Genomic DNA, 22497 nt, shown 5'->3' on the forward strand with positions numbered 1-22497 from the left:
CCATAAAATGAAATTTCAAACAAGGTTCTTGGAACTTATATTAAAGAGAGTAACTTGAAATGTGAAAGTATTTATTTTACAAAATATGTGTACTTCCCCCCAAAATTTCATACAACCTCAAAGAATTAGAACTATATGTAAGATGAAATTTAAACACATTCCTAGCTACTGTGGGCTAAATTGTTTTATTTAGAGATAAATACATTTTAGTATGACGTTTAAGAATCAACTTCATCATGGAAGATGAATGGTGGATAGATCCCCTTCTTACAAAACAAAGAGAGGTCTGCAAGGGCACTTCCTAAAATTTCTAGAATTAAAGTATGTTGCAGCCTTGGGGGTGAAGATAACTGTTAAGGAGTGAGGTTAGCAGACAGAGGGCATTTCAGTTTATAACTGGGTTTCAGTGGCTTGGTTCTGACAGGCCAAACTTAGGAAAAGACTGAGGGCTCAGTGTGTGAAAAAGAGCCTAGAAGCCTAACATGGAGACTTATGTATCTGCCCCTTCTTCTAGCCAACACCTCAGAGGTGGTGGGGGGAGGGATTGTTGTGCCTATTCTGGGTCAGGGCAGGCACTTCAAGTGTATGTGCCCAGCATAAACACCACTATGTAAGCTGAAGAAAATTATTGTAATTTAATGCTCAACAGAATCTGACAGAGCCTTGTTCTGAGTCTCACAGCACACCATCCCTTAGTCCTTAGGGGTAAGAAGAAGCCCTCAGCAACTCCACAGAATACCTTCTTGATAAACCATGATAAATTCAGGCCACTGCTGATAGCACCTAGCTTCAGAAGGACTTGTGTCCCCCTTCAACTGCCCTCAAAACTGGACTCACAGGATATGATGCCTATCCATCAGAGTTTTGCACATTTTCCCTGATCCTCATTGTCCCCTTACTAAAGATCCATGATATTGTCATCACCTGAGGGACCCACAAGCTGTACTTCTTCTCTGAGCATTGCCAGCAGCACTGCCTACAGACCCTAAAGGATGCCATCCCCAGAAAAGAAACAAGTAATTCTGAATTTAAAAGCTCCAAATACTCAAGGATGTCCAGTGGCTCCTGGGTTTTTCTTAAGTGAGCACTTTAAGTGCTCAATTTCCCATATCACTAGGAGTCTTTAAAAAGGAAAAAGATTTATTAGAGATTTACGACCAAGCAAAATATTCCAGCATTTGGCACCTCTGTCTGTTTCACCTTATTTGTAGTCTGCTCTGATCCAACCCAGAACATCAAAGATAAAACTAATTGCCCCAACATCACAGTGGAGGCCATCCTACCACTACTTTGGTAGAAGGACACCCTGCATCTGCATCTTCAGTATCTTGGTCTCAGCCATGGACACCTGCCTCATGAGGAAGCAAGAGTTTCTGGTCTAAAGACATTGCGGTCAGGGGGCACCTGGGAAGCCCAGGGAGTTTGGCTCAGGTCATGATCTTGTGGTTCGTGGGTTTGAGTCCTGCCTGGGGTTTTATGCTGACAGCTCAGAGCCTGAAGCCTCTCTCTCTGTGTCTCCCTCTCTCTGTGCCCCTCCCCTTCTCTCTCTCTCTTTCTCTCTCTCTCTCTCTCTCTCTCTCTCTCAAAAATAAATAAATATTTAAGAAATTTTAAAAAATGTAAGAGACATGGAGGTCAGGTGATATTACATGATAATCTTATCACTGCAGCTTTGACTGTTGAGGCAAAGGAAAACACAGTGAGTCTCTGTTGGGTAAGATGGAAATATTTTTTTTAATGCTTCAACAATTAAATAATTTATGGGTCAGACTGCATAACCACCTAGGAAAAGCTTAGTTTTGCAAGAGGCAAAAAAACAAAGAGTAGTAGAGATTGTGCTACATTCCCTATCTTCTCAATATAATATTTACTAAATACTATGGCTGCCTGCCAGCCTGGCCAAGGACTGACATGAAGGCAAAAGGGCTAATAAAACTTCTTGCTGTTACCACTTGTTCCCAGGACATTAACATAACCAACTCTGGCAGAGATTTCCCTTTCCTCCATGACTTGCTATTACCTGGGTGGTGGTGGACCACTTGTTGACATGTTGCCTTCATCCTATACGTTGTCTTCTGTTCTAGCCACCACTACACTGTTCACCAAGGAAATCTCCTTCCATGTGCCATACAGACACCTGAGCTAACACTATGGCTCTTAGTTTAAGACTTATTCTGAAAAGTATTGTTCAGATTCTTCAGCTTTTATATTCTCCTGTTTGCCAACCTTTAAATACAAACATATAGACACATAGTGTTTATTAACCCAACCATGTTATAGAAAGCACACCCATTCAAACTGACCCCACAATCAGGGGAAAAATATATGAGCAGGGCTATCTACATTATTGCAAAGTCCAATGCAAATTAAAATGTGGGGCCACTTGTGAATAAAATATTAATAATTTCAAAACAGTAGCAGCACAGCATTAAACAAACACGGAGCCTTCTAAGCATGAAGTCCTATGTGCAGCTGTGTAGGTTGCACATACACATGAAGCCAGCTCTGACTATGAGGAATCATTTTCTACTTCCCAAATTACTGCTTTTCACTAAGGAGTCACCAGAATATGTCAGGGCTTTCTACTCAACAATCCATGAGAAGCCTTAGCTTACCTCAACTGGAGAAGAGAGACTATAGATTATGGGACTGGAATCTGAGCCTGACCCAGCACTACTACACCTGGGCTGCAGATCTTATATATATATAATATATATATATATAATATATATATATATTATATATATATATATCTTCAAGGAAGTTCCAGACACCTCCCATCTTTTCTCAGCTTGCTTATGCTTGTTCTAGTCTTTGTAGTTTTTGCCTTTCTGGCTCCATAACCCACCTTTGATATCTGAATCTGGCATCCTCTCTTTGGTAACCATCCAGATGCCACTTTCTGACTTCTTAGACTCTAGCTTCTGGCACTGGTTTCAGCTCTGCTGGCTCCTCAGATTTTAATATCCTGTATTTCACATAACAGATTGTCTGTTCCCTCCCCTAGTTCTATGTAAGCTCACCGGCCAGACCAGTCCTTTTCCTCTACTAGCTAGGGAAAAAATATATAAGCAGAAGGTTCCATATGTAGCCTTAACCTGGTAGTTAATTTCATTCAAGAGTTGATAAGAAACCATTACCATGTTCTTTCTTTTTACCTCCTTCTTGGCATTCTTTATTTATTTATGTATTTGTATATGTATGTATGTATGTATTTTTATTTTAGAGAGTGTGCACAAGGCAAGGAGAGGGGCAGCGAGAGAGGGAATCTTAAGCCAACTCCATGCTCAGCATGGAGCCCAACACGGGGCTCAGTCCCACAACCCTGGAATCATGACCCAAGCCAAAATCAATAGTCCAACACTCAACTGACTGATCCATCTAAGCGCCCCTTGAAATTCTTTTTTTTTTTACCTTCTATGACACTATACTCTTCTTGTCTTCCTTCTACCTCACTAAAGTACCTTCTCTTTTTTTCTTTTCAGTTAGTCCTTCTACTAATTGGCTTCTGTATCTCTACCAGCACAACTATCATCTCCTTACCTTACTTTGCCATAAATATTGGAATGGTCCAATGGTCATTCCTCAGCTCTTTTCTATGTCTTCTCATTATATACCTTTATTAATTAATGACCTCCAAATTTTTATCTTCATCTCTGACTTCATCCCATATTCCAGATTTATATATTTCACTGCCTTCTTCATGTATTCATGTTTTTCCTATCCCTAGGCACATATAAGTATATTCCCTGACTCTAAAAAAGACTGTTATTCCTCCAATCTCAATAAGTCTCAATAAGGGGCACCATCAAATTTTGCAAGCCAGAAACGAAGCATTTGTCATGTATTCTTGTCTCCTTTATCTATTGAATCCAGTCTGTAAGGCCTACTGGTTGTACTTCCTAGTATATCTTTTATCAATGCAGTTCTCACCAAAGCCTCTGCCATTATCTGCCTTATTTGAGCCCCATCAATTCTTTCCTGAACCATAGCAATCACCTTTGAAATACTTTCTGATACTTTTTCCTACTAAAATCTCTTCAAATAAGACCAGGACAATCTTTTAAAAAATAAATTAGATAATGTAATTGCTCTACTTAGAACTCTCTAGTGGCCTCTGACTGCATTTAGAATGAAATCCAAATGCTTTACAATTGTTACACTTTCCTCTCCTACCTTAAGTCGTAGTACTTTCCCCTTCAAGCAATTCGCTCAATAATGCTACATAGCTCTCTTCTCAGTCACACCACAGGGACTTTGAACTTGCTTTGCCTCATTACTGAAATATTCTCCCTTGAACTTCACATAGTTGTCATCTTCTCATTATCACCTCTGCAAAGTATTTTCTGTCCACCCTTTCAAATGTTGCCTGTCCTACTATCTGATTTCTCTGTATCATTTCCCCCACCTCTTATTTCCTTTTTTCCTCTTTCCTGTTTTTTCCTTTCTTTTTTTCTTTGTTTATTTCTCTTTTTTTGTATATATGTTTTATTTTTTTATTAGGGCAGAGGCATTTTTTTACCTTGCCCAGCAATGTGAGCATTTAGAAGAATTAGCACATAATGTATACTCAATAAATGTTTTCTGAACAAACAAGTCCATAAAGTTATGAGAGATACTGTAATACAATAATATGTGCATCATTTTACACAAACCCATGGGACAAATCTGGCCACTGCCTATTTTGATAGATAAAATGTCATTGAAACAACCATATTCACTTGTTTACAAATTGTCTATGGTGGCTTTTGCACTACAACCACAGAGCTGAGCAGATGCAACTAAGACCAAAAATCTTGAAAAACTGAAAATATTTTTAATCTGGCTCTTTCCAGAAGGTTTTCTGACCCCTGCAATAATATATACAGGTCAAGTTGCCATTCAAATAAAAAGAAATGGACATCTACCAAGGAAACTAAAGCCATGTGCCCTTTCTGGAGATGCTGGGGACACTACTTGAGAAAAAATTCAACTAAGCAAAGTATGATGCAAAACAGAAGATTCCAGAACTGGAGAAGCTAAAGCAAAAGTTTTTGTGGGTGATTTGAATCTACTTAAATATTAAACTATAAGACTAAAAACCATAGCAATTTTTATTGACAGAATGCAAAATTTAGTAAGTGAAACAAACCTTACTAGCATGACCAACAATAACCAAGGAAGAAAACAGGATTAAATCTAATACTACTCTCCTTGGTAATCATCACAGCAAGTTGACAAGGGTTCCATTTTTCAACGGAAAAAAGGTAGTCCTGTTTAACAAATGGTGCTGTGTAACTGAATATTCACATGCAAAAGAATAAAGTTGGAGCCCTTCCTCACAAGATACATAAAAATAATTCAACATTTTCATATAACTGGAATCATACACTATATGCATTGTGTATTTGGCTTCTTTGACTTAACAAAATGTTTTCAAGGTTCATCCATATTGCACAATGTATAGGTATATTTCTTTTCATTGCCAAATAATATTCCATTCTATGGCTATACAATAATTTTATCCATTGTTTTTGTTTATCCGTTCATCAGATGAAAGTCCAAAGACCTTTGTACTATAAGAGCTTAAGCTATAGAACTACTAGAAGAAAATAGAGATATATAAATCTTTATGACCTTGGCTTAGGCAATAACTTAATAGATAAAACATGAATAGCACAAGCAAAGAAAAAATAGATAAATTAGCCTTCATCAAAATTAAAAAAGAAAAATCTTTTGCATTTCAAGGACTTATCAATAAAATGGAAAGACAACCCACAGAATGAGAGAAAATATTTGCAAATAATATATCTGATAATTGTCTAGGACACAGGATATATAAAGAACTCTTATAACTCAACACTAAAAAAACAAATAATCCACTTTTTAAATGAGCAAAGAATTTAAATAGACATTTTTTGGAAGATATGCATATGACCAATAAAGCCATAAAAATATGCTCAACATCATTAGCTATTAAAGAAATGCAAATCAAAACCACAATGACATATTACTTCACACATACTAGGATGGCTATAATAATGTAGGCAGATAATAGCTAGTGTTGACAAGAAATGGCAAAATTAGGGCCCTTATACACTGTTTATGGGAATGTGAAATAGTTCACCTGCTTAGGAAAACAATTTGACATTCCTCAAAAAGTTAAACATAGAGTTATCATGTGACCCAGAAATTCCAGTACGTGGAAACAACCCAAATGCCCATCATTTGATGAATGGATAACCAAAAACAATGGATAAAATTGTGGTATATCCATAGAGTGGAACGTTATTTGGCAATAAAAAGAAATAAAGTACCTACACATTATACAACGTGGATGAACCTTGAAAACATTTTGTTAAGTCAAAGAAGCCAGGTACACAATGAATATATTGTATGATTCCACTTATGTGAAAAATATTTGGTTGAGCTTGTGGTAGTCTATAAAACTGAACTAAGTAACACCATTTAATTTGGCTGTCAGAAAATGGATGAGTCCTGAAAAATTATATGGTGATATAATAGAGACCACCATCCCTATAGTCTTTAAATACGTAACCGAAGCACTAATCTCCACCAGTATGTGGCAATTTTTTTTAATTTAATATCTTGCCCAGGGGGCAGGACAGAACAGTTTCAGAGGTTTCCACTTAGAATTGTCCTTCTTTGCTATGATAACTCTTATTGAACAATAATTCAGTGTATGTGTTAACTGCCAAGAATATCAATTCTTATTATACTCTCAGAGACTGGGAAAATAATAACCAGATGATTCCACCCATAGACCCAACAGCCACTGTAAGCTTGACTTTAGTCAGAACTCCATCTACTACTTGGCCTTCTGCTACTTCCTTCTTTCACAAAGGAAATGTAAAAAGCCTTGAGTCTCCTAGTATAGATATTAATTCAAATTCTGTGTGCAAGAGTTCTTATAATGTCTGGGTATTCCCCTTTCTCCAATGAAGTAAGTGACTTTGAGCCCTTTTGGAGATGAACAGGGGGTGTCATTACGGTATATACTTGCTGTGGTGTAGCAGGTCCCTCTTCTTCTGTTAATAGATTCTATATGTGAAAATCAGCTCAGGTCCAGAAACCCAACAAAGAATTATGACTGTTTATTGAAGAGACTGCCTCAACTCCCTGTTTTTCCATTCTTACCATCTTCTGGTTAGAGATATTGAGCAGCACTCTTGCTGGCTGCCCATCTATTTTGCTTATATTGATACCTTCCTCTATCAACCATGTCTACAAATCTTCTTGACTGCCCCTCTAGTCTTTCTGGTTGTTACAGTAATTGTGACCTCCTGGTTTCTGGATTTAAGCAGTGCCCCTGGTGTCTTTTACTTTGGTGCCTTATAATCCACTTGGATGTTAAAATGCCCAGGTCTGTGAGCCCTTCTCCTAGTACAAGTTCTGGCCTAAAGAGAAGATTCACCCCTGGATTTTTCAGTGATGCTGGTACCTTTCTCACCAGCACATTCCTCATGGCATTAGTGATGGGACTTAGTCATCAGAGTGGTCTTCTGGCTTTACACAAAATATCCATTCTACAATATCTGTCTCCCTGGGATCTTATTCCTTTCTCTACCAACTACCAGAGAAAATTCAGGAAAGTCATCTTGCCACATGATCTCCTGAATATGTACTATTTTCATCAGTTCATGTCCTTCCAGTCAAGCATCAAGAGAGGATTAGACATTCAAGAGATTCATTGTGGTGTCTCTGAAGGATAAAAGTGAGCATAGGAGTGGACAATAAGAAGATTCAGACCAGTGTATAAGTTTGACACTTGTGAAAAGAGAAAAGGAATGGACAAGTCTCTGAATGCAGTGTAGTTCTAAGAGAATCCTGGGCAGGCCAATGGGCAGACCCAAAGTACAAACTCTTCTTGAAGAAACCTAACATTGAGTATAAATAGTCTGGTTCCTATGTCCCCACCAAGTTCGGTCATTGGTTCATAGCAGTTTGGGGAAAGCATTACCTATGATGGTTAAGTCAAAGATATAACAGCTGAGACTGTCAATCAACTTGCTCCCTTTATTGGGTTCTTTAAGAGATGTGAATAGCCTGCTTCCATGAATGCCATAGGGTGAATATTAATACTTTGACTTGATTAAAGAGTGAGGATAGGATACTGCTATTTTCTTACCAAATCCACTTTACCTCCTTATCTCTGGCACTACATTATCCTACCTTGCTGAAGTGAGTGGGGTATGTGACTCAGCTCTCGTGATAGAATGTGTACTTTCTCTATGCCTGAGCCATTAAATTTCCAAGCAGTTCTCCACTCTATTTCTGAGGCAAACTTGAAGTTATGTGTTGAAGAAGAGCCACAAGATGGAGGGAGAGTCTGGGCCTCTGAATAACCACTTTGAAGAGAGAGGCCAGACTGCAATGGACTATGTGATGTGAGCAAGCAACAAATCTCAACTGAATTAAGATTCTGACATTTGAGTTTCTTATTTCAATAATTAGCCTATATTTTTTGTTGCCAGAGTCAGTTTACTTTCTTCATAGAAACATTTAAAAATAAGCAATATTTTAAAGTTCTGTTTTGATTACACAGCTAGAATCATCATGCAAGAGTGTGTGTTGGAATGACTGAATGAAGAGGCAATGGAATACAGAAATTGAGTGACGTCTTATTCTTATCCACCTTATCTTTTAAATAATAATATTCTGTAAGGCATAGCTGCACTCTACTAAGTAAACATGTAGAGCTCTAAATAACTAATGTAATACACACTTTTAAATTTCTTATACAAATCATTTCGTATTAACTTGCCAAAGTATTGCTCACTCCTGTTCTCTAGACATGTTTTCCCAAATGATGACTACAGTTTCTAAATGACTTGCAGGTTATCATCATTCAAATTGTCTCTGAACCAAAATAGTATTGTTTTCCCTCCAAAATAGCATTTCTTGTTTTCTGTAATGATGTTTTAGTGAAATAGGTCTTTACATGGTCCCTCCACAATGACTGGTAAAAATTGTGTGCAATGTTGCAGGACTGTGAGAATAGTTCTCGGAAATCTTCCTGAGCTCAGTAAAACAGATACAATCAACTTCATCTCCAAGCTGTGCAATGGTTAAGTTATTTTATATGGTGTTGAATCTAGAAGCAAGGGCCAAATCACATGTGAAGACGTGAAATGAGTTGTAATCTTCCGAAATCTATTGTACTTCACCTACTCATGAAACCAGGATCATAACACTCTGTAAGTTGTCAGAATGATTGTGTTCAGCATATTATAAAAGGCACAAGATCTGTTATTTAATTCCATGTTTTAAAAATCCTAGATTCCTGTTACCTATCATCCTAAAGACATAAAATATCTGTTAATTCTAGTAATGTTTCAGTGGTTCCACTTTTAGTAATTTCCTCCAGTAATTATACCTAGATTGACTACTTACTCTGTGTTAAGTTTTCCTTAATTCTTTAATGTAGTGTTTATATTTATAGGCACCTAAGAAATATCAGATGCTTTGCAAACACTGGAAAATCCCAAAGTAAGACAGTGACACTGGACAGAGAGGCAATTTTAAATATGTGTTCCGTGGACAGACTCTCTGAAGGAAGCATTTAAGTTACAGACTAAGGCAACCACCTGACATCAAGGAGACTGCATCCCCTGGAGAAGACAGAGGGGGCAGCTGGTGCAAGGTCTCTAGAGCAGAAACAAACTTGGACAGTTTGAGTATGAAAGGAAAGGCTAGCATGGCTGGAGAGCATATATACAAAGGAAATGGGGGCTAATGACATAGAAGAAGGACTTTTATATTGAGTTTATATTTTTAGATAGGTTTGAGACTTTTATATAGTTTGAATTTTATTCTAGATAACCCAAGAAGCCATTAAAGAGTTTTTAAGCAGAAAAGTAATATAAAACAAATTATATTTCCAATGCAAAGGAATATTTTGTGAGGGTTCTTAAACATGGGAAGATTTTTGGATACTCACTGGCACTACCAAAAACAATATACTAACAAAATCTTTAGAAGATAAGGGTATAACTTTTGACCTAACACAGTACTTATTCATTCAGACATGACTAGAAGAAGTAATAATGGTCTATAAATTTTGACAATATCGAAACTATAACCAATGTATAATGAGCTCCCATTTTCCATGTAAGAGATTCAGACTACTTTCGATAAAAGAACTTACTCAAGATCATAGGACAAGTACAGAGGACAAAAACCCATGTGTTTCACCCCTCTTCTTTGTCTAACCTCAAAAGTAAACCCCACCGTGCTTCCTAAGAATTAAGAATGTCAATTGTTAAAAGGAGGAGGAGGAGAAGAAAATGTTCATTAATTTATCGAAGATGGAAGTTAAAACTACATTTGTCTTTGTCTTAAGTCAAGTCACTTTAAAACACTACCAAAAATTTATCTAGCTGTCTTCATTTCTTTATTTTCCATTGTTTCTCCATTTATCTTTTTCCAAATTTGATATAAGATGTTTTAACAGAAACGTTATATAATATTATAGGAGAAAATAGAGAAGGAAAAAAAAGGAAATGTGCAAAGAAGGATAGAAAATTATCTAAACATAGGAAAAGGCAGCAAATGGTAAAAGGGGCCTAGTTTTATCTTATTTGCTGGCTAATTATTTTTGAAGAATATTTGGGATTATGCAAACAAAGCACTTAGAGATGAATGGAAAATGTTCCTCTGACTATCCTGGAAATAGAACCAAGAGGTAGATATAATTACCATAGTGTAAAGCATCACAATCTCAGTGACATAGATATATATCAAGTTTAACATGGCAGATTGACTACAGATATTTATCTTCACCACCACCCACACCAACAACTTTAAAATGACAGTAAATAAATTTTAGAAAGAAAGTGGACAAACCAATGGAAAACACACTGGACAAGAAATCGCAACAAAGTTTTGAAGGACAGGAGAAGGCCAGGAAACTGACACCAAATTGAGAAATCTTCAGAAGTACCATTGAGAATAAACTGGTTTAAACCATTGTCTCAAATACACTGAGAATGGATAAGTGTTGGGGCTGAAGACAGCCATCAAAAACCTGAATAAAACATGTTTGGACTTCTACTTTTTCCTCCACCCCTAGTGGACTATTTATGCTCGGCACTACCATCTTCCTCCCCAAAGTGTAGAGTTTCAGCAGAGGGTGGGAGGCAGGAATGAGATTTCAGGGAGAGGGAATAATTAAGGTGTAACTGAGCAGTGGGAATCTCTCACCTTCCTACCTGTGCACCAGAGCCAGAACCCTCACAGCTAGACACAGCTCTGATGCAAGAGACTAGTGGCATTACTACTGGAAAAACTGAGCAGGTCCAGATTAAAAACAAAAACGAAAACCATAGATACATGCATTTGGGGGATATCTCAGTAAAGAAAAGCTGCCCACTTTTGATAAACACCATCCACACATTCAAAGCTAACTATATATTTCCTCACATTTAAATATGAATAGGGAGATATGAATTACCAGAGATGTGACCAAAACCTCCACATATAAGAAAGAATAAGAGAAGACACAAAAGTAAAAATAAAATCAAGAAGAGACCAAGACAATGTAAGAAAGAAAAGAAAATGTCAGAACTTTACAATCAATATCCTGAGATAATATACGATATCCTGCCCGTTAAAAAAAGAACAGGAATTATTAAAAATATGAAAACATCAGAGAACAAGAAAGAGCTTTAAAAGTTTTTTATAGTGTATCTAAAATTTAAAAATTGATTTATAAAATCAAGGACATTTTGGAAAAAGTCAAACAAGAACTCAAATATGTGAAAATAATGAAAGAAAGGATAAGCAAATAAGAGGTCCAGTTTAAGAGGTTCAATATCCAAACAATGAGATTGCTGAAATAGAAAACAAATGAAAATGGGAGAATTTATTTTCCCTAACATAATATAAGCACAGATAAGAAAATTTTCTAAAACATAAAGACATTAGACTTCAGATTGAAAGGGCTCCCTGAGTGTTAGCACAGTGAATTAAGAAAGCCTCCTAATTAAAAGATAGCACTGTGAAATTTTGACACCAAAATTGGGAAAAGAATTTAAGAGCATATACACACACAGCAGTCTCATACAAAGGATTTGGAAATCAGAATGGCACTGAATTTGAACTACAAAGCTTGAAGTTAAAAGATAATGGAGTAATGTATTCTAAGATTAAAAGGAAAATTATTTTCAACTTAGAATTTAACCAAAAGATCCAGGAGAGTATAGAATGAAGGTATTTTCTGACATGTAAAATTTCACACTGTTAACAATTAAAAATCCTTCTAGGAAGTACACTGTAGAAAGGGTACAATCCAAAAGGAAAGCTATGCAATTCCACAAAAGAATATCCAACACACAATCACGAGGAAAACAATGAATGTTGAAAACAAAACTTCAGATTTAAACAGAAGGAGAGAGGGCTCTAAAGAGAGGGCTTTGGGGTAGGAGGCAGTGATTAATTCCTGACCAAAGAAATTATTGTTCAAAAAGGAAAATGTGAGGGGGAAAATGCTATAAAGAAGAGTATAGGGTCCATTGACAATGCAATATGAACTGTATTCACCTAAGACAAATGAAAATTTATGTTCATGCAAAAACCTGTATACTAATGTTCCTAGATGCTTTATTTGTGATAGCCCCAAATTGAAAATAATCCAAATGTGCTTTAAAAAGTAAATAGATGAGGGGCACCAGGCTGGCTCAGTCAGTAGAGCACGCAACTCTTGATCTCAGGGTCATGAGTTTGAGCCCCATGTTGGGCATGGAGCATACTTTAAAAATTTTTTTTTAAATAAATAAAGCACATTGATATAAAAAGTAAATAGATGAACTGTAGTATACCCATAAAATAGCATATTATTCAACAACAAAAAGAGCAAAGTATTGACAGACACAGCTACTGGGATAGATCTCAAGGGCTTTATGCTGAGGGAAAAAGCCAATCCCAAAAGATTGTATCATTTATAATTACATTCATAAAACGTTTTTTTTTTCACTTTTCAAATTAGCTCTAATGGCTATTACATTAATAAAATATTGGAAGAAGAGCTAATAATCCATGTTGTTTTATAGTTTTAAGTTTTCATTTCAATTCCAGATAGTTAACATACAGTGTTACATTAATTTCAAGTGTACAGTATAGTGATTCAACAGTTCTATATATCACCCAGTGCTTATAACCACAGAGTACTCCTTAATCCCCATCACTTATTTAACCCATCCCCCCACTGGCTTCCCCTCTGGTAACCATCAGTTTGTTCTCTATAATTTAGAGTCTTTTTCTTGATTTCTCTCTCTCTTATTTTTTTTCCCTTGGCTTGTTTGTTTGCTTGTTTGTTTTTTCCTAAAATTCCACATAAAAGTGATATCATATAGGATTTATCTTTCTTCAACTGACTTATTTTGCTTAGCATTTATTCCCTAGCTCTAGCCATGCTGTTGTAAATGGAAAGATTTCATTATTTTTTACGGTTGAATAATAGTCCATTGTATATATATACCACTCTTCTTTATCCATTCAGAAATCAATGGATACTTGGAGTGCTTCCATAATTTGGCTATTGTTGATAATGCTGCTATAAACATAGAGGTGCATGTATCTCTTTGAATCAGCATTTTTGTATTCTTTTGGTATATACTCAGTAGTGTGACTGCTGGATTGTAGGGTTCTATTTTTATACTGTTTTCCAGAGTGACTATACCAGTTTGCATTCCCACCAATAGTGCAAGAAGGTTCCTTTTTTTCTCCACATCCTTGTCAATACCTGTTGTTTTTTTGTGTTGTTGATTTTAGCATTCTGACAGGTATGAGGTGATAGTTCATTGTGGTTTCAATTTGTATTTCTCTGATGGTAAGTAATGATGAGCACTTTCCATTTATCTGTTGGCCATCTGGATGTCTTCTTTGGAGAAATGTCTATTCATGTCTTCTGTCCATTTTTAATTAGATTATTTGTGTTTTGGGTGTTGAGTTTTATAAGTTCTTTATTTTGGATACTAACTCTTTATCAGATATATCCTTTGCAAATATCTTCTCCTGTTCCATAGGTTGGCTTTTAGTTTTATTGATCATTTCCTTCGCTGTGCAAAACCTTTTTATTTTGATGAAGTTCGAATAGTTTATTTTTGCTTTTGTTTCCCTTCCCTCAGGAGACACATCTATAAAGAACTTGCCATGGCAAATGTCAAAGAAGTTATTTCCTGTGTTCTCTTCTAGGATTTTAATCATTTCAGGTCTCACATTTAGGTCTTTAATCCATTTTGAATTTATTTTTGTGTGTGCTGTAAGAAAGTGGTCTAGTTTCATTCTTTTGCATGTTGTTGTCCAGCTTTCCAAACACCATTTGTTGAAGAGATTGTTTTTTTCCCATTGGATATTCTTTCTTGCTTTGTTGAAGATTAGTTGACCATATAGCTGTTGGTCCATTTCTGGGTTTTCTATTCTGTTCCATTGATCTATGTGTCTATTTATGTGCCTGAACATACTGTTTTGATTCCTACACCTTCATAACATAACTTGAAGTCTGGAAATGTGATGTCTCCAACTGGAGATTCTAGACTCTGAACTTTCGAATTCCAGACTTCACTCTTCTTTTTCAAGATTGCTTTGGCTATTTGGTGTCTTTTGTGGTTCCATATAAAATTTAGGATATTTTATTCTACTTCTGTAAAAAATATTGTTGGTATTTTGATATGGACTGCGTTAAAAGTGTAGATTGCTTTGGGTAGTATAGACGTTTTAACAATATTTGTTCTTCCAGTCCATAAGCATGGAGTGTCTTTCCATTTCTTTGTGTTGTCTTCAATTTCTTTCATCAGTGTTTTACATTTTTCAGAGTACATAGGTCTTTCACCTCTTTAGTTAGGTTTATTTCTAGGTATCTTATTATTTTGGGTGTAATTGTAAATGAGATTTTTTCTTGCTTTCTCTTTCTGCTGCTTCATTACTGGTGTATAGAAATGCAACAGATTTCTGTACATTGATTTTGTATACTGTGGCTTTACTGAATTATAATACTTTTTTGAAATGACAAAACTATAGAAATAAAGAACAGATTAGTGGTCACCACGAATTAGAGGATAGAATGTAGGTATAAGGGCTAACATGAGAGAGTATCAGGGGTTGATGGAACAGTTCTGTATTTTGATTGTGGTGGAAGTTACACAAATCTATAAAAGGTGATAAAATTTCATAAAATAATACACAAAAAAATGCATGATAAAGCTGCTGAAATCACAGCTAAGGTCTGTAGTTAATAATAGTTTTATACCATTGTTAATTTCCTGGTTTTTATCCTTGTTTAGATGTTAGGATTAATTAAGATGTTCTCATTGGGTGAAGCTGAAAGACTAGAATGCAGGAACTCTCTACACTATTTCTGAAACTTGTATGTGAGTCTAAAATTATTTCAAAATAAAAAGTTAAAAATAAAAATACTCCTCTCAAACAGTATTCCCAGAGATTCCAGTTCAGTAGACTGAAGAGAGGAACAGGACTTTGTATTTCAGCAAGCTCACCAAGTGATTCTCATGAGCTGTTGCATTTGAAATTCCCTCATAAAATACATGATGTCCTCAAAAGATCCTTTGGCAATGAAGACAACAGCCAAGTTCTACACAATAGTTCCTATAATGCCTCTTATTGCAAACTGAAGTTATCATACCAGAAGACAGATAACAAATTCATGAGGGGCCAAAATTGTGCACATCACATCCCTGTGGCATGGCTAGATTCCCAGATAGCAACTAGATGAAGGTTGGACAGCTTCAGATCTTTTAAGCAGCACTCAATAAGCACTATTTCTTATGTTTAAATGTCTCATAAGATGTTTCATGTTTCCAAGTAAGGGGAGATGAACAGATGAACCTGGTTTGATATTACACCAAATGGTGAGGAAGGGTATTACAGAAGATCCCTACTTGAAGGGTAGACCTCCCACTTTCATACACAGTTGGGCTAAAGGAAAATATGTGAAAAGGACCAAGATTTTAATATGAAATCTACATAGAATTAAATGAGTCATAGATGCCTGAGGCAATATCTTTTAATTATAAGGAATCTAAAATGTGGTTTATCTTAATGAGTATCAGCTGAATTTAATGGGAAAGGTCTATAATGTGGTAAAGGCTCAGCACTTCTATATTTCTTAGTATCAACTTTTATCATTTTACTATCATGAAAATTCATTCTCATGAAGAGAATGGCTAAGTCTAAATATTTTCCCCCAGTTATTTTATTCAAGTATTAATTTGTTAATATAAAAATTAGATGGCTAATTCATATATATATATATATATATATATATATGTATATGTACATATATGTATATGTATATATATAAAAGAAGACAATTATTCACTAAATAGACCCATCTTTTAGCATCTCTACTTTATATCCGTTACTATGTTAGATAATGAGATTCAAAAATGAATAGTGTATTGTTTCTTTCCTTAAGAAGCCAGTGGCTACTGGAGTGAGAAAAAATTAAACCAACAACTGCAGTATATTAATTGATTATAGTATAGGTAATTTCTAATCTGAATCTTGAAAGCTGAGTAGAATCTAGCTACATGAAGAAAAATATATAGTACATTATAGGGAGAGAGAAGAGTTTATGAGAATGCATAGAAGAATCCATTATGATGATGCATTCAGGTAACAGTGACTCTATCTGAGGTAAATGTTGCATTTGGGTGTAGGTGTGTAAGTGGCAAAAGATAGGTAAAGCCAGATAATGGTGAGGATCTTTATCATGACAGGCTGCCATATAAGGCCACCTTGAAAGAATTCAAGCATTTTGAAAAAAGCTTGTAAGTAGTAGTGTTGTGATTGGACTGTAGTATGATTAAAGTAAAGGCAAGGAGAAAAATGAAATTATTGAACCAAGAAAATGGTTTGGGGTGCAGAAAAATCATCCTTTATGATTATTTCCATTGTCATCACAACTTACACTCATTTTTGCACATTGGAACGACACTTCTTTGTTAAAGCAGCTGAAATTAGTCAAAACCCCAAAGGTTGGTCACATTTCCTCTACAGTCAAACCATCTGTATACAATAATTTGAAGAAAATTTTAAAAATTTCATGTGTAGCCAAGTCTCTGTTAAAAGAAAAACAAGTATCCTTTGGATTGGAAACACCATCTGGATCACTTAAAGCTTACCAGGCACCAAATGCAGCACTGAAAAGCCTAAAGTCTGAAATATATAAACAAAACAAAACAAAACAAAATCTTAAAAGAGATTTCAGATCTTTACAAATTCCCTCCAGTAAGACAGGTTGACATTTTCTACACTGTACCTGTGTATATTAAAATGTCATGTTACTTCCTAGAAGGGATATTGTGAAGATTAACAAGATCATGTTTTAAAGCTCTTTGAGTTCCTCAAAGAGTAAAGCTCTGTTCAGTTCAGGTGTAACATTCATTTTTCAATGCATAGTCACTTGAATCCCAGTTACATGTGATATCAGAGTGAAGCAGACTCAACTTCCTTTCAAAGATCTTACTACCTACATGAAATAGATAAATAAAATTCATTAGAGAATTATAATTATTAATGTTTGAATTATTGAACAAGAACTGTCCTAAATAACTGCATCCACATTACTTATAGGTGTCTTGATAGGCCCTTAATAGTACAGAAAACGTTTTTTACTCATGTGATGAGAACGGAGGGATTTCCTCATTGATTATTTAGATGGAGGGAAGGAAAGACTATTATTGCAGGTAAAAAGAAAGGTACAGCAAAAAAATAAGTTTTTAAAGTATAGGCAGTTCAAGTTTACTTATTTTAACCAATTCAAGCAACCAATAATATGTATTAATAATATGCTGAGTACTCTGAGAAATTATAAAAAGCAGTAAACTCAACAAAATAATCAGAATCATTTGCTTTTTTAAAGAGACTTAAATTTTAATGGTGAAGATGTTATAAATAGGTACATTCACAAACAATGGAAATATTGCCTGGTATTTGCTCATAATACTGTCTATGAGATCTGTGCCAAAGGCTATTAAAAATGAAGATCTGTGCTTCTATTAATTCATCCAAACGGCATTTATAGATTATCACCCGATATAAATCCTTTTGTAAATGGGCTAATATGGCCTGAATTATAATTCCTTTGTTCATTCAAACATTTATTAAGACCCAATCGCAAGGGCAAATACAAAATAAAATAAACTGTTGTCAATCTCCCTAAGGTCGTTTTTCTTTTTTTTTTTTTTTATTTTTTTTTAACGTTTATTTATTTTTGAGACAGAGAGAGACAAAGCATGAACGGGGGAGGGGCAGAGAGAGAGGGAGACACAGAATCGGAAGCAGGCTCCAGGCTCTGAGCCGTCAGCCCAGAGCCCATCGCGGGGCTCGAACTCACGGACGGCGAGATCGTGACCGGAGTTGAAGTTGGCCACTTAACCGACTGAGCCACCCAGGCGCCCCTAAGGTCGTTTTTCAATAGCGGTAGAGGCATATTCTCAATTCATTTTATATGTAAGGTAGAATAGTAATTAAGATGTATAAATAATATAATGAAGTCTAAAATACTAAGTCTGAAGTTCTGAAACCTAGTGACGTTTTGGAATCACTTAATTTTTTTCTTTAAGTAAAGTGTACAGCACCCTCCTTCTGCCAATTCTGGTTTAATTGGGCTAGAATGGAACACTAGAGGGTTTTTTTTTTTTTTTAATGAAGGTTTATCTATTTATTTTGAGAGAGAGAGAGCATGGGAGGGGTAGAGGGAGAAGGAGAGAGAGAGAGAGTCCCAAGCAGGCTCCGTTGCTGACAGCACAAAGCCCAACACAGGGCTCGATCTCACAGAGATCATACCAGAAGGTAGTAGTCTACATTGACAGCCTATTCCATCAGGAGCTATAGTTCTACAGTTTGGAGTTCTCAGTTTTCCTTGCTAATAAACAAAACACATAAAATAAAAATACAAGGGCATCTCTATTTAAGAGTTTTGCAAGAAGTTCAACTTCCAGGTATTTGTGAACATTAGATTTACCATTTCCACAGCTATGATAAGAATACAAATCAGCCACAAGGTGATCTTTTATTGAGCCAAGCCAAGAGAGGCTTAACATGAATAAAACCTCGGTACCAAAATGTACTATATTGAAGTCCTCAATCATGAATTACCCAGAAAATCTGAGACCAAAGTTTTACAGACTTATAAAAATATTTTCTCAGTAGCATCACACCTCAATGTAATATTTTTAAGCATGCTAAGTAAGTTGGATTCAGCACAGTTGGAGAAAAAGAATCATATAAATGAATAGGTAAGTTTCTTCACTGGAGGATTTTAAATATACCTACATTCACCTCCCCACCACCCTTCACTACTGTTTTTGAAGCTTTTTGCCTTGGATTAAAAACATGGTTCTGTTTAATTAATAAACCTAAATATATCTTTAGAATATACAACATTTTTATGAACCTAGAACTGTCATCAAACACCCATAATGTCATTTTTCTAACTTAAATTTGCGATGCACCTATAGCTTGTTGGCAAGTTATTTTCTTGCAGTTTGGGATGTTATAGTAAAATATGGGGCTATATAAACATGCATGGGTAATATTTAAAGAATATTCTTTACAGCTACCATGCATGAGTAGTCAAAAGAAATCCTTTAACTATAAGCTTTATTTACAGAAGAGATAATAAACATGTGCACTTTTCGTCCTTTTCGGTTTTCTAAACATGACAAGGTAGGTCACTGTACAAGTATGTTTGTTATTGGGTCATATCATTGTTTGTGGTGTTGGCCCCACTGAGGCATTTGGTTTTTATTCCTCATCTATTGCTATAAACCCCTCAATTTTTTTTCATCACTCATACAACGCATACTTAATAGTAGGCCTAATCACTACCAAAGGAGATATTGGGAGGCTGGAAGTCCATTGGCCGAGCAGTTTCTATCACAGAAATCTCCAGGTAAGCCTCTGTATAAGGAGTTCCATTAGGTGACATGAAATAATGTATCTAATTTACCAGAAGTGTCGATTCCTTGAAAATATTCAGGGACCAACAGTAGTGAATAATACACAGTGCAATTAGATACGTAAGAGAGCTTTCTTATTTAGGCTAAATAGAAGCTGTAGACACTATGTGGCAATAACATAAAAGACAAAATATGGCAAGGACAGTTGGCCTCACTTTAGTGCTTTCTATTTCATTATTAAACAAAGATAGAGATTGCCATAATGGTGGCATCTTCTGAAACAAAGGACAGAAATCGGTATCTTCTGAGCAGGAAGCAATATCAATATAATATCTGAATCCTCCTTCTGAAGATGGCAAAAAGTATTTCCTCAAGCAGCTGCTGAAATCCATTTTGCCTAATTTTCACAAACAAAGAACATGATGGTTTCGTTTCCCTGACAACACTCTCACGTGTGACAGGCTTTCACCCTTTGTCTTCTGATCTGTGCCCAAGCAATAGACCAACCTCTCAAATTAATCTTTGCATGCAGTGGGCAATCACAAGGCAAGTGGACACAGGTGTTCCTGAGGTCATTACTGTCATGTGTTGTATTAAAAATTGCAAAGATGAGAAAAGCTACATGTCCTAGTCTATTTGGGCTGCTATAACAAAATATCACAGACCGGGTGGCTTATAAACAACATAAATTCATTTCTCAGATTTGGAGGCGGGAATTCAAAAGATCAGGGTGCCAGCATGAAAGTGTGAGGAATCTTTTTCAGGTCCCAGACTTTTCTTTGTGTCTTCTCATGGTGGAAGGAATGAGGGATCTCTCTCTGGTCATTTATATAAAAGAGATTCCATTCATGAGGGCCGTACCCTCATGCCCTCCCAAAGGTTCCACCCACCCTCCTTGAGGGTTAGGGTTTCAACATATGAATTTTGGAGAGACATGAGCCTTCAGACCATAGAGCACTATGTCTTCTTAAATCTTTGGGTTTTCCATGGCTCTAGTAATAGAAAATGTGTGTTTAATCCCTTGTAAAATAGCAGATACAGGGTTTAGTGTTTTTTTAAGTGTTTTATTTTGTTTTGTTTTTGTAATGCTGGTGAAAAATAGTGCCTTGGGTTAATTTGTAGTAAATGTATGTAAGATATAAGAAATGGATTGGAGTGTTCATCCACTTCATGACAGAAGTTGTCTTTGGGAAAGGAGAGAAACTAATGGAATAGCAGGGAGTTTTCATAGGAGACCAACTAAATTTGTAATGTTTTGTTTCTTTAAAAAATGTTCGGGCAACTATAACTAGTGGTATGTTTTTAATATTGTATGTCATGATGGATGTTTTTTAATGTTCTTTCATTTTTTTCTGTATCTTAAGATCTCAAAAAATTAAGAAAACAGGACTATTAGCTAATCACATGCCCATTGTGCTGTCTCTTTTTGAAGGAGATGATTGCAATTAAAACACCCATCCTTGCTGTCCAATTAGCAGTTTGCATCAAAGAAATTTTCATTGGGTATTAATCAATTCAAGATCACAATTTTAATGTCACCAGTCACCCTGCTTTTAAATAAATACATTAATATTCAAATTCATGTGAAAGTGCCCCATATATCTGATTAACTGGAAGTTAGACAAGCCTTAATATATGCAGAACACCATTCATGTGCTCTAAAAAGCAAATGAAGAAGCTGGAATAAATATATTATGAGTTCTATGTGTCTGTCTTTTATGGAAATGAACAAAAATCCCCTCAGGAAGATTCCAGATATTTGGCTGTTTTAGCATCAGTAAGGATAAGAATGACTACATTCATTTACAATAAGTTATGAATAACATTTATATTACATATAGGTATCACACATAACAACTGCATGTGTATAGAATTTCTCTGAGTACTGTGTTGTTTATAAAAACCTTCCAAAAAGGATCCCCAAATTATTGATGACTGTTTACTTTCAGTCCATGAATCATTTCCTGAAGATATTTTACAATTGAGATTCAGCTGGGCTTTTAACTGATTTATTTATTAATTTTTTTGGTTTCCTTTTTAAAAAAATCACCATTTCTGTTTTCAGATTATTCCCAGGTTTGGCCTATCTCATGGGTAACACCAGACACATCTGTGATTTCTCCCAAAATGATGATAGCAACAATAGTGAGTGCACTTACAAAATAAAGGCCAGAGAGCGAGAGTCTTTCCAAAACACAACAGGGAAAATAACCCGAAATGAGAGAAATGAGATAACCAGCAGATGCTCCAGAATATGGAAGTCATCTGTAAGCGTTTAGTGGGATGGAGAATACTGAAACAGTTCTCCATTTGCCAGACGCCTGAAATAGAGACAGATGAGCTATTTCTCTGAACTTCAACAACAGCGCCAGCTGAAAAAGCAGACCCTTTCTGCCAAGGGTCACTTGTTGAAACTGTTGACTGTAAATCAGAGTTCTCTTTTTGGACTTAGGGTGCCCAAAAAACACAACCCAAATGTTCTTATGTGCATCTTACCTGGGGCACAAAGATGATCATCTGTGATTGCTGAAGGTCTGTAAAAGTGGGGACAAATAGTTTACATGTTTGGAACAAA

Source organism: Panthera leo, chromosome A1, assembly GCF_018350215.1.
Source record: "Panthera leo isolate Ple1 chromosome A1, P.leo_Ple1_pat1.1, whole genome shotgun sequence".
NCBI lineage: Eukaryota > Metazoa > Chordata > Mammalia > Carnivora > Felidae > Panthera > Panthera leo.